The following is a 12,471-nucleotide window of genomic DNA, read 5'->3' as shown; positions in this document are numbered from 1 at the left end:
GTGTTCTCCATATTCCTACGTTGGCCAGAAATCTGATTTCTGTAAGCAAGTTGGATGATGCAGATGTAAAAATAGTGTTCGAGAAGGATACCTGCAAAATGGTTCGGGGAGCACTGGTATTGATGCAGAGAGTTCGGATTGGAACTCTGTACAAGTTGCAAGGTAGCATTGTTATTGATAGGTGCAACAGTTCTGTGGTTCCTGAAAATGGAGCGGAAAATCTAGTGGTCTCTGGAGAGAAGAACATGCTGTGGCATCAAAGGCTTGGACATATTGGAGAGAAGGGCCTTCGAATACTTCATGATAAAGGTATGGTAGAAGGTATGAGTAATACCTCTCTGGATTTTGATTTCTGTGAAAATTGTGTATATGGGAAGCAAAATCGAGTGAGTTTCCCCTCTAGTGGTAAGAGGGCGAAACATATATTAGAGCTTGTGCACAGTGATGTGTTTGGACCTGTGAAGGTTCCATCACTGGGTAAGTCTGTGTACTATGTATCATTTATAGATGACTTCTCAAGGAATACATGGATATATTTCCTTAAGAAGAAATTTGAAGTCTTTGACAGGTTTAAAGAATTTAAGGCTCTGGTGGAAAACCAAATAAAGAAGATAAAGGTGTTGAAGACAGATAACGGTGGAGAGTTTTGCAGTAAGGAATTTGAAGAATTCTATAAGAAGTGTGGTATAGCAAGGCAGAAGACTACTCCATATACACCTTAGCAAAATGGAGTTGCAGAAAGAATGAACAAAACGTTGATGGAAAGGGCAAGAAGCATGCTTAGTGGTGCTGGGTTAGGACAAGAATTCTTGGCAGAGGCTATGGAGACTGCATGTTACTTGGTCAACAGATCACCTTCATCAACATTGGAAGATAACACTCCACAAGAGATATGGACTGGTAAGTAACCTTCTCTATCACATCTAAGGGTATTTGAATGTGATGCATATGTACATGTTCCAAAGGAGAAAATAACTAAGTTGGATAGTAAATCTGAAAAGCGCATATTTATTGGGTATAAGGATGGTTTAAAGGGTTATAAGCTTTGGAACCCAGTAACAAGGAAGGTTGTGTACAACCGAGATGTGGTGTTCAGAGAGGTGAAAGATGTTATTAAACATGAAGTCCAACCAAAGGAACCTGAGAAGATAGAGTTTGAGCTAAAGGGAAGAATCAAACTCTATAACAAAGGAGGAATCAGAAGATAAAGAGCCACAAACTCCAGGTGTGAGAAGATCAGTTTGAGAAAGAAGGCAACCAGAAAGGTATAGTCCATTTGCTTTATGTTCAAATTTTGCTTTATCTAATGCTGATGATGATCTCAGAACTGTGAAGGAAGCAGTAGATTCATAGGATGGAAAACTCTGGAAAGAAGCCATGGTTGATGAAATGGCATCTTTGCACAAAAATGAGGCTTGGGATCTGGTGGAGTTGCCGGCTGGAAGGAAACCCATTGCAGCAAATGGGTGTTCAAGAAGAAGACAAATGTAGAAGGAAAGGTGGATAAATACAAAGCTTGGTTGGTAGAAAAAGGTTATTCCTAGGTGCCAGGAATTGATTTTAGTGATATTTTTTCTCCTGTTGCCAAGGTAACTTCTGTTAGATTACTTTTATATGTTGCTGTTGCTTTTGATTTTGAGGTAGAACAGATAGATGTGAAGACAACATTTCTTCACAGGCATCTGGAAGAGGCGATCTACATGAAGCAACTTGAATGTTTTGTGGTGAAGGGTAAGAAAGAACTGGTATGCAAGTTAAAGAAGTCTCTGTATGGGTTAAAACAATCACCAAGGATGTGGTATCAGAAATTTGATACATTTATACGAGGACTTGGCTTCACCAGAAGCAAAGCAGATCATTGTGCGTATTTTAAATTAGTTGGTGACCGTGTTATTTATCTGGTCTTGTATGTGGATGATATGTTACTGGTTGGAAATGACAAAGAAATTATCCAGGATTTGAAGACCCATTTGTCCTCCAAAGTCGACATGAAATATCTTGGTGCTGCAAGCTATCTTTTGGGCATGGAAATTAAAAGAGATCAAACAAAGAGGAAGATCTGGTTAAACTAAAGGAAGTATGTCGAGACAATATTGTAGAGGTTTAATATGCAGGATAGTAAACCGGTGAAGGTTCCTATTCCTGTAGATGTAAAGTTGTTTGTTGAACAGTGTCCCAAGACACAAGAAGGGGAAGAGGACATGTCCTATTCCATATGCAAGTGCAGTCGGTAGCCTGATGTATGCGATGATCTGTACTAGACCAGACATTGCACATCCAGTGGGAGTATTTAGCAGGTTTATGTCAAAACCAGGTAAGGAGCACTGGACAGCAGTGAAGTGGGTTTTCAGGTATTTGTGTTGCACTAGTGATTATGGTTTGTACTACCAAGGAAGACCAGGATTAGATAGAGTGTTGGATATTCGTGGCTTTGTTGATGCAAATTGGGCTGGAGATCTGGATCAAAGAATATCTACAAGTGGGTATGTGTTTAACCTATTTGGAGATGCAGTCAATTGGATGGGTAAGAAACAATCTATAGTGGCACTATCAACTACAGAGGCAGAATACGTGGCAGCCACTCATGCAAGTGTCTAGTCAATTTAACGTCTTAAATTGCTCTACATAAATTATCAATCCAGGTATCATAAACTAATGAAGTGTGGTGCACTATATGTGCTTAGTTAACCTTTCTCTTACTTCGTTGTTTTATAGTTTATGTTTGTTTTTGGGGTTTTGTTCTTGTTGGTTTTCTAAAGTGTTTAATGCAAATGGAAATCATATTCTAAGGTCTTAAGAATACTTTTAAAGGACAAGTATGGATAAAGATTTCAAGGCAAGGCCTATGTCCCTAATGGTAACTTCCAAAACTTAGCACTTCAAAAGAACTTAAAACATGTTATTGATGGAGTTAGTATTTAAACAAAAGTGTGAATATACAACTAGTTCAATCAAAATAAAATGCAATAACCAAACAATGAGCTAATGACTATGAGACCCAGTATCCTTGCTGCTTCAGCAAAAGGACAATATGATTCTATCATGTCATTAGTTCATTAAAAGGCTATGTGCATCACTAATCTACAATCAACTTGAAAGCAATTTATGTACAACTAATATACATGAGAAAAATGTAAAACAACAGTAATCAAAACAACTTTGTTATGTACAGCTAATATACATGAGAAAAATGTAAAACAACAGTAATCAAAACAACTTTGTTATGTACAGCTAATATACATGAGAAAAATGTAAAACAACAGTAATCAAAACAACTTTGTTATGTACAGCTAATATACATGAGAAAAATAAAATGCAAAATTAAATGACAACTATACAAGGCAGGGGCCCTCTACCACCTATGAAATCAAAGCAAAATTAAACACACTTGCATGAATGAAAAATCTAATATACCTTACATTCTACAAAGAAATATTTACAAAATGAAATCTACTCTACCTTACATCCTAATATGCTCCATGACATCTACTTCACATCTCCTTCCATGTTGAGAACATCAAAGCTTTATTCAATTTCTTCAAAAGTACAAAGTACAACAAAGTTCTCCAAAGCTTTCAAAAGCCAACAAGGAAGAACTACAAACTTAAGAACTAGGGACTAAAAAGACTAACAAATGAAGGAGAGAGATCTCCTATTTATACAAAAAGATGAGAGCCATCTCATTAATGATAGTCCATGAATCTCTCCCTCTACCTCTAGAGTCCTAATCAAAATAGGAACTGATAAGACACATGTCTTTTTAGAGTTACAATACAATTAGGAGATGTGACACATATCCTCATGATCCCATGATTCTTTCCAACCAAATTCGAATTTGGCCTTAGAGTGCCACATAAGGGTCTTCTAGAAGCCTCCTTTCAACCTACACATGTCAACAATCACAACCCATTTGTTAGGTATAAGCATATGCACATTATTTTCTAATGTTTAACCACAAATTCACTTAAAAGGCTTAGAAATAATAAAGATTGGAAAAACATAAAGGTGGCCCAATGATAATGAAAGTGGGATGAATGTGGTGACATAGTAGTGAAATGGAGGTGAAATGGAGGTGATATAATGGACATAATAGTGAAAGTGTAATGGAAATGAATGACATTTTCAAGACTCAACATACCTCCCAACTAAAGCTATTGCATGTCCTCATGCAATGTATATTACATTAACTCTTTTGATCCTTGAGCTTTGGCTTAACTTTGCATGATATCATTTGATAACTTCATATTTCTGCAAAGTGTTTCACTTGAATTGCAACATGGTTGGTTCTTGTGTTACAACCATTTTTTTTTTTTTGCCTTCTTTTTTGATCTTTGAACTTTGCATAATGATATTTTGATTATTGTTGCAAAGTATATCTTTATTGGATTGCATGATGGTTGGTTCTTGTGTGACAACCATGATTTTGTTTGTATCCAATTTATCCTTTAAGCACTTTTTCAAAAGCCATTGTATGCTCATAATAGCAATGTAATAATTAATATATGTTGGAAGTATGTGAGCTCCTAAATATGATATGGACATGGCAAGATATGAATATGAATGTATTCCCCCTCCAAGTGATGGTATTGGCAATTTTATGAAATGAGGAAGAGAAATGTTTTTCCAACAATTATCATTCTAGCTTTTTATGGAATTCTATGGTCAAAAGTTAGAAAATGACGTACCTTCACTTACCCTTTGGAATGGATGAGTTGTATGTGTGGTGGCTGAAAACTTCTGATCATATTCTTCTTCAAGTGGCTGAACAAGATGAGTCATGGATAGAGAGATAAGATGACTTTTTATTGCTTCTACTAAAACTTGCTGAATCTGCTCCAAAATGATGAAAATAATAGTCTTCATGTCTTCAAAATTCATTGGCACAATTCCTACTATGTGAAAAGATGTTCTGATGTCGAACATAGTAGGAAATTGTTGGCTTAGTGGCCATTAATGGATGCCACTAGTCAACATGAGAACTCTCACCATTGATGACAATGAGAGTCAAGATGCCCAAACACATCTTGCTAGGTACGAATGAATTTGCTGATGTCGAGTCACCTAGAAGATCTAACGAACAAGGGACATTAATGTATTCCCATTTTTTGTCAGCATGAGGACTTGCCATTAAGGCATGCAAGCCTCAAGGTGTTTTTACAAAGAAATTAGACTCAAAGGACTATGGACTCGATAATTTGCATTGAAGCAGGGCTTATTTGCGGAATGAAAATGACAAGGAATGGAAAATGAAAATGGAAGATGGCAATGGAGAGTAGAAATGGCAATGGGCAATAAGCATATGAATGAGCCTCTTGCTTTTATTTGTGGGTTATGAATGGACAAAAAGAGATGGAAAGTGTATGTGAATGTAAGTGGAAAGTATGGAGTGGAATAAGGTGAATGGTTTATTATGAAGTATGGATGTGATGGATGGATGTGATGGAGACAATAGTATCTGAAAGTTTTTCAAGTGTTTGGATCTGATTTTGCATCAGCATATTTCCTCTTTGTTGTTGATCATCCTCTTATGAAACAAATTGGTCTCTTAGAGAGACACCATTCTCTTGTAGTTATTTGTCCTTCCTCCTAGAACCTGCAAAAAAACTAATACTTCTTCTGCAATGGAATGTAAGATTATCAAAGGAGAGAGGTGATCAATCTCTCTAGTTATGATATTTACACACAAAACTAAGAATTTGTATTAATGAAACAAGTTCTCAAAGGAAAAATCAAAAGAATTTATACATGCTTTGAAATTGGTGCCCAAGTTGAATGTTGCTTCTTTCCAGCAATTTATTTCATTATTTGCCATTTCAAACTCTAATGATAGATTTCTCATTGTATAGATCTTGTTGACATCTTTCCAATGCTAGTTAAATCATCAAAATCTGATTTTGTATGAGAAAGATAGGCTGATTTGAACAATGAGGTTTTTCTGGCTGCGGAATTGGAGAACAACTGCGGAATGTGCACAATTCTGTAGCTAAAAATCTTGGATACAAAGTTAGCCATTCATCTTTCATCATCAATTCAAAATTAATCAATACCTTTAGAAAAGTGAGAAAATAACTTGTTCATTTCATTGATTCAAAATTATTATTTTTTCTTGACATGCAGCGACTCAGTGTGGCGACTTAGTGATAACACACAATTTGACTTCCCTTTGACCGGGGTCTTTTTCATCAAATTTGATCGAATGAATAGGACACCATCCATGTACCAACATTCCCCCAGCTACCCATGTGACTTGTTTTGCTTGATGACACCTGCAACCTAGAGTTTAACAAAACAGCTGCGGAAAGTTGGGCTAGCTGCGGAAAGTTGTGCTAGCTGCGGAAAGTGGCTGTGTGTGTGGAAGAGAAAAAAATGTGGAGGAGTGAAGGCTGTAACAAATTGCTGGCCAACCTCAATAGATACTTCATATCCAACAAGAACATGCAATCTGAATGGACCTATTGGCATTCCAAAGCTTGTGATGACTTTGTCTAAAATATCTACACCAAGAATTGCCAACATATGAGCCGATTGAGTGTATGTAAAGAACATTCGACTGACAGCAAAGCCGATGAAATTTCCCACCACTATAGGGAGATCAATCGTAGATGTATTCGAGGCCAAGATGCTGTGAAGAGCGGATAGAAAAACAATGCAGAGTTTTTGACTGAAAATAGGGTCAGACTGTCAAGCACGTCGTACACAAAACATGTTAATGAAGACAAGATCCCTGAGTATTAGCACTGTGCCGATATTTTAGCAAGCAAAACGTCGAGTCATAGGAATAGCTGTTGGAGAAGTGCCGTATTTGATTATGTTATTGTTAAATGGGCAGACGGGTGGCGGAAAACGTATTACTTCAAACAACCAAAACGTGTCGTGTTCAATTCAGACTGTTATTAAACATGTGTTGGATTGCAAACGGGTGACAGAAGGGCAGAAGACGTGGTGGAAAAGGGTGGAAGACGTGGGAGAGGTAGAGTAGGTGCCAGCACAGAGCCGAATTAAATCACTGTCCGCTCATTTAATTGAAAGTTCTGTTTTTTTTTCACGCGCGGCAGTCAAAAATGGGCTCCAAAGAACCGAATATTTCTCCCAGACCGCCACAAATTTCTTCAAACCGTTTCTGGGTTATCTAATTAACCCACCTGGAAAAAAAACCCATGTTTTAGTTTTTTAAAATTCGTCTCCATTTGGGCAAATCAAACGTTTAAAATATGACGTTTTTCTGTTGTTTACGTTTTTCTGAGTTAACAATTCTCTGTTCTGCATTCTTTCTGAGTTGATGTTTTTATTGCTGCATTCGTTTTTCTTGTTTGATCTACTGTTCTGCAGGTGTATTACACAGGTTCAACAATTACAAGAATCATCATCAATTATTGCTTCCTGAATCTCAGGTTCAGCCACAACATATTGTTTCAATAACCGATTGCCAGATGCCCGAGATACAGCAAGAACACCTCCTACTCTCCATGTTCCAGCTCACATAACATTGGCCCCGGTTTGCTCAATACGTTCTCGTTCATCAACCCTGTTAGGCTTGTGATCTTTAGACAGAGGGATAGAGTTGAAGAATTGGGGCGACTGATAGGAGGAGCAGGAACAAGCTTTATCTCTGCAACCGTCACAGGTCACCCGATCACTTACCCTCACAATTGGTATATGAATAATGAAATCCTTCTGAGATGAATGTAGTTGTTGATTTGAAGGCATTCATTGAAGAGGGAGGGTAGCTACAGAAATTTCCAATCCAACCATAGGAAACACACACTAATGAAGGATACATTATTTGAAGAATCGTGAAGCCATTTCATAAAGAAAAGTGGGAGTGCAGACATTTATAAGTTGAACCTTTAGAATCCTTGTCTTTGTTTGTCCATTAGCCCTTACTCAATTGCTCCTTATTGATGTTTGTAGATGCTCCATGTACATGTCTTCATAGCATATGCTTAGTCATACCTGCATTTTCATTTTATTGCACTAACATCTTGACTGTAAATTTGAAAAACAGAGTGGTGGCTGCGGAAACTGTTTCTGGCTGCGGAAACTGATTCCAGCTGCGGAAACTTGGCACAGCAACCACTTAGCTAAATAGAGATAGTTAGGCAATCTTAATGGAAATGATCATGGGGAAATAACTTTTATTGATGAAATGGATGGTATGGAGTAAAAATGGAAATGAAATGAAGTTTATTTTGTCTCTTCTTCTTTTTTTTCTTGAATCAATTGAAGTGATGAAGTTTATTTTGTCTCCTATTTTTTTCTTTTTTTACATAATAATTCTTTTTCTGATCCTCCAGATCACACAAAGTGCAAGAGGAGAGCATACTCAAGAATCATTAACTTCTTTTTTTTTTACATAACAATCATTTTTCTGATCCTCCAGATCACACAAAGTGCAGGAGGAGAGCATACTCAATAATTGTTAATTTTTTTTTTAGATGTAAGAAATAAGGTCTCCTAATTACACTTCCCCGGCAACGGCGCCAAAATGTCTAGTCAATTTAACGTCTTAAATTGCTCTACATAAATTATCAATCCGGGTATCGTAAACTGATGAAGTGTGGTGCACTATATGTGCTTAGTTAACCTTTCTCTTACTTCGTTGTTTTATAGTTTACGTTTGTTTTTCGGGTTTTGTTCTTGTTGGTTTTCTAAAGTGTTTAATGCAAATGGAAATCCTATTCTAAGGTCTTAAGAATACTTTTAAAGGACAAGTATGGATAAATATTTCAAGACAAGGCCTATGTCCCTAATGGTAACTTCCAAAACTTAGCACTTCAAAAGAACTTAAAACATGTTATTGATGGAGTTAGTATTTAAACAAAAGTGTGAATATACAACTAGTTCAATCAAAATAAAATGCAATAACCAAACAATGAGCTAATGACTATGAGACCCAGTATCCTTGCTGCTTCAGCAAAAGGACAAGATCATTCTATCATGTCATTAGTTCATTAAAAGGCTATGTGCATCACTAATCTACAATCAACTTGAAAGCAATTTATGTACAGCTAATATACATGAGAAAAATGTAAAACAACAGTAATTAAAACAACTTTGTTATGTACAGCTAATATACATGAGAAAAATGTAAAACAACAGTAATCAAAACAACTTTGTTATGTACAGCTAATATACATGAGAAAAATAAAATGCAAAATTAAATGACAACTATACAAGGCAGGGGCCCTCTACCACCTATGAAATCAAAGCAAAATTAAACACACTTGCATGAATGAAAAATCTAATCTACCTTACATTCTACAAAGCAATATTTACAAAATGAAATCTACTCTACCTTACATCCTAATATGCTCCATGACATCTACTTCACATCTCCTTCCATATTGAGAACATCAAAGCTTTATTCAATTTCTTCAAAAGTACAAAGTACAACAAAGTTCTCCAAAGCTTTCAAAAGCCATCAAGGAAGAACTACAAACTTAAGAACTAGGGACTAAAAAGACTAACAAATGAAGGAGAGAGATCTCCTATTTATACAAAAAGATGAGAGCCATCTCATTAATGATAGTCCATGAATCTCTCCCTCTACCTCTAGAGTCCTAATCAAAATAGGAACTGATAAGACACATGTCTTTTTAGAGTTACAATACAATTAGGAGATGTGACACATATCCTCATGATCCCATGATTCTTTCCAACCAAATTCGAATTTGGCCTTAGAGTGCCACATAAGGGTCTTCTAGAAGCCTCCTTTCAACCTACACATGTCAACAATCTCAACCCATTTGTTAGGTATAAGCATATGCACATTATTTTCTAATGTTTAACCACAAACTCACTTAAAAGGCTTAGAAATAATAAAGATTGGAAAAACATAAAGGTGGCCCAATGATAATGAAAGTGGGATGAATGTGGTGACATAGTAGTGAAATGGAGGTGAAATGGAGGTGATATAATGGACATAATAGTGAAAGTTTAATGGAAATGAATGACATTTTCAAGACTCAACAGCAAGCGAGGAAGAAGTTTGGTTGCAGAGATTGTGTTCAAGTATGGGGTTAGTACAGGGAGCTATAAGGATAGATCAGCCAAAGTGCAATTTTCTTGGCAAAGAACCCTGCAAAGACAAAGCACATTGATGTTCAGTATCACTTTGTGAGGGATATGATAGAAGACAAAAATGTGTTGCTGGTAAAAGTGGACACTTTGAAGAATACTGCAGATGCATTGACAAAATATGTGAGCTCTGAGAAGTTCTTGTGGTGTAGAGAAACAATGGGCGTTGCAGGGCTAGATAAATGACTAAACTCTCTTGTGGCCCGGGCCTATGGAAAGAAAACAACAAGTGAGAGAATGTTGGGTTGTGTTATATTCTTTCCATGACTAGCCCACGTAGTTAACCAGGGGGTTAGAAGGTGGGCGGAGCCCTCCCTTCGTTGCGCTGATTGCGTAGCAGGGGGGTCACAGGGGGTTTGAGAGGTGCAGGTAACCCCACTCTATGGGGTCTGGGGCAGCGCTCCAGAAAATTTTGTTTTTGGACCCTATATTAGGTTGGACAGACCTACCTATGGTTTTGTGCATGATTTTTCACACATGGTTTTGGACGCGATGGTTTTCGGTCCATGGTTTTTTACGCAATGGTTTTCGGTCCATGGTATTGGATGCTTTGGCATGTATAAATATGTATTGTAACACTGAAAGGAACATAATGAAAAATCAAGCTAGTAGTCCCGGTTTTGGGATCCAGGGGAAAATCTCTGTGTATATGTGTTTTATGTGTTATGCTCTCGCATTGTTTATTTTATGTGTTTTAGAATTCGTATGCAGGGAATTTCTGTGCAGGGTTAAAACCTACAATCTATACCTTCTTTTTGAGCATATCCTTTACAAACAAGTTTGGCCTTGTTTCTAATGACTTCTCCATTTTCATTCAGCTTGTTATTGAATATCCATTTAGTTCCTATAATATTTTTATCATGAGGTCTAGGAACTAATTCCCAAGTGTTATTTTTTTCAATTTGCTCAAGTTCTTCATCCATGGCCTTGACCCAACATTCATCTTTGCATGCTTCATTTACATTTTGAGGTTTGGTGGAAGATAGTATTGCTAGATAGCTTGATGTCCCTGTAATAGTTCTTCTTGTCTGTACACCAGCCTCCCTTTCTCCTAAAATTTGAGTTTCTGGATGATTTTTCTGAAAATACCTGGATGGATTCTTTTCTTCTACCATTATATCTTCTTCTGGTTCTTCATTGATTTCTTGTTCAATATATTTTTAATTTGATGTGTGAAAGTAATCCCCATCTTCGTCATTGTCATAATCTTCTGTTGATTTTATCTGTTTTGGATTTCTACATGCTTCATCAACTACAACATCAATGCTTTCAACAATTTTCCCAAGTCTTTTATTATAACATGTATATCCTTTACTTCTAAAAGAATAACCAAGAAGAATCCCATGATATGCTCTGGGTTCAAACTTACCAAGTTTTTCATCATTCCTTTTGATAAAACATTTGCTTCCAAAAACTTTAAAGTATTTTACAATAGGAGTCTTACCATACCAAAGTTCATGTGGAGTTTGAGTGATATTTACCCGAACATTTGCTTTGTTGAGAATAGTCACGGCAGCAAATGAAGCTTCACCCTAGAAGGTTGCAGGAGTTCCAGATTCATCTAGCATAGCTCGAGCCATTTGTTGAACTGTTCTGTTCATCCTTTCTACCGCACCATTTTGTTGAGGAGTTCTTGCAGTGGAGAATTGCCTTTTTATTCCATGTTGCCCACAAAAGTAAAAGAATTCATTCGATATAAATTTTCCTCCTCGATTAGATCTGAGGCATTTGATTTCTCGATCTGATTCATTTTCAACCAAAGCTTTGGAGGCTTGGAACTTTTCAAATGCTTCACCTTTATGTTTTAAAAAACATATCCAACAAATTCTGGAAAAATCATCAATGAACAAAATAAAGTATTCTTCTCCACGAGGTGACTTTTTCCTTGTTGGTCCACATAAATCAGTATGGATAAGTTCAAGAGGCTTACTCGCTGACCCTTCTTTTTCCATGAAGTGAACTATGGTTTGCTTACTGATTTGACATGGTTTGCATATTGTATTTTCTGGGATGCTGATATCTGGAAGATCACAAACAGCCTTGAGTCTGCATACTTTTCTTATTTGAGAAAAGTTTATATGTTCCAATCTTCTATGCCACAGCCAGTTTTCACCATTTTTGCTTAGATAGCATTGTTGTTGTCCTCCTTTGAGTATGTATAAGTTGTTTGGAGTTCTTGTACCTTTGATCACAATCTCTCCTATATCAAGTTCACAAACAACACATCCGTTTGATCGAAACACCACTTCATTTCCTTGATCACATATTTGATTGACACTCAATAGGTTATGCTTTAAACCATCTACATACATAACATTTCCAACTTTAACCTTTTCTTTCAAGAAAATAGAACCTTTACCTTTTATGACAGTTGGAGTGTCATTTCCAAATGAG

The sequence above is a fragment of the Pinus tabuliformis genome, chromosome 9 (assembly GCF_031772625.1).
Source record: "Pinus tabuliformis cultivar Carrire ecotype Pingquan chromosome 9, CPIR1, whole genome shotgun sequence".
Classification (NCBI taxonomy): Eukaryota; Viridiplantae; Streptophyta; class Pinopsida; order Pinales; family Pinaceae; genus Pinus; species Pinus tabuliformis.
This window is presented reverse-complemented; position numbering follows the sequence as displayed.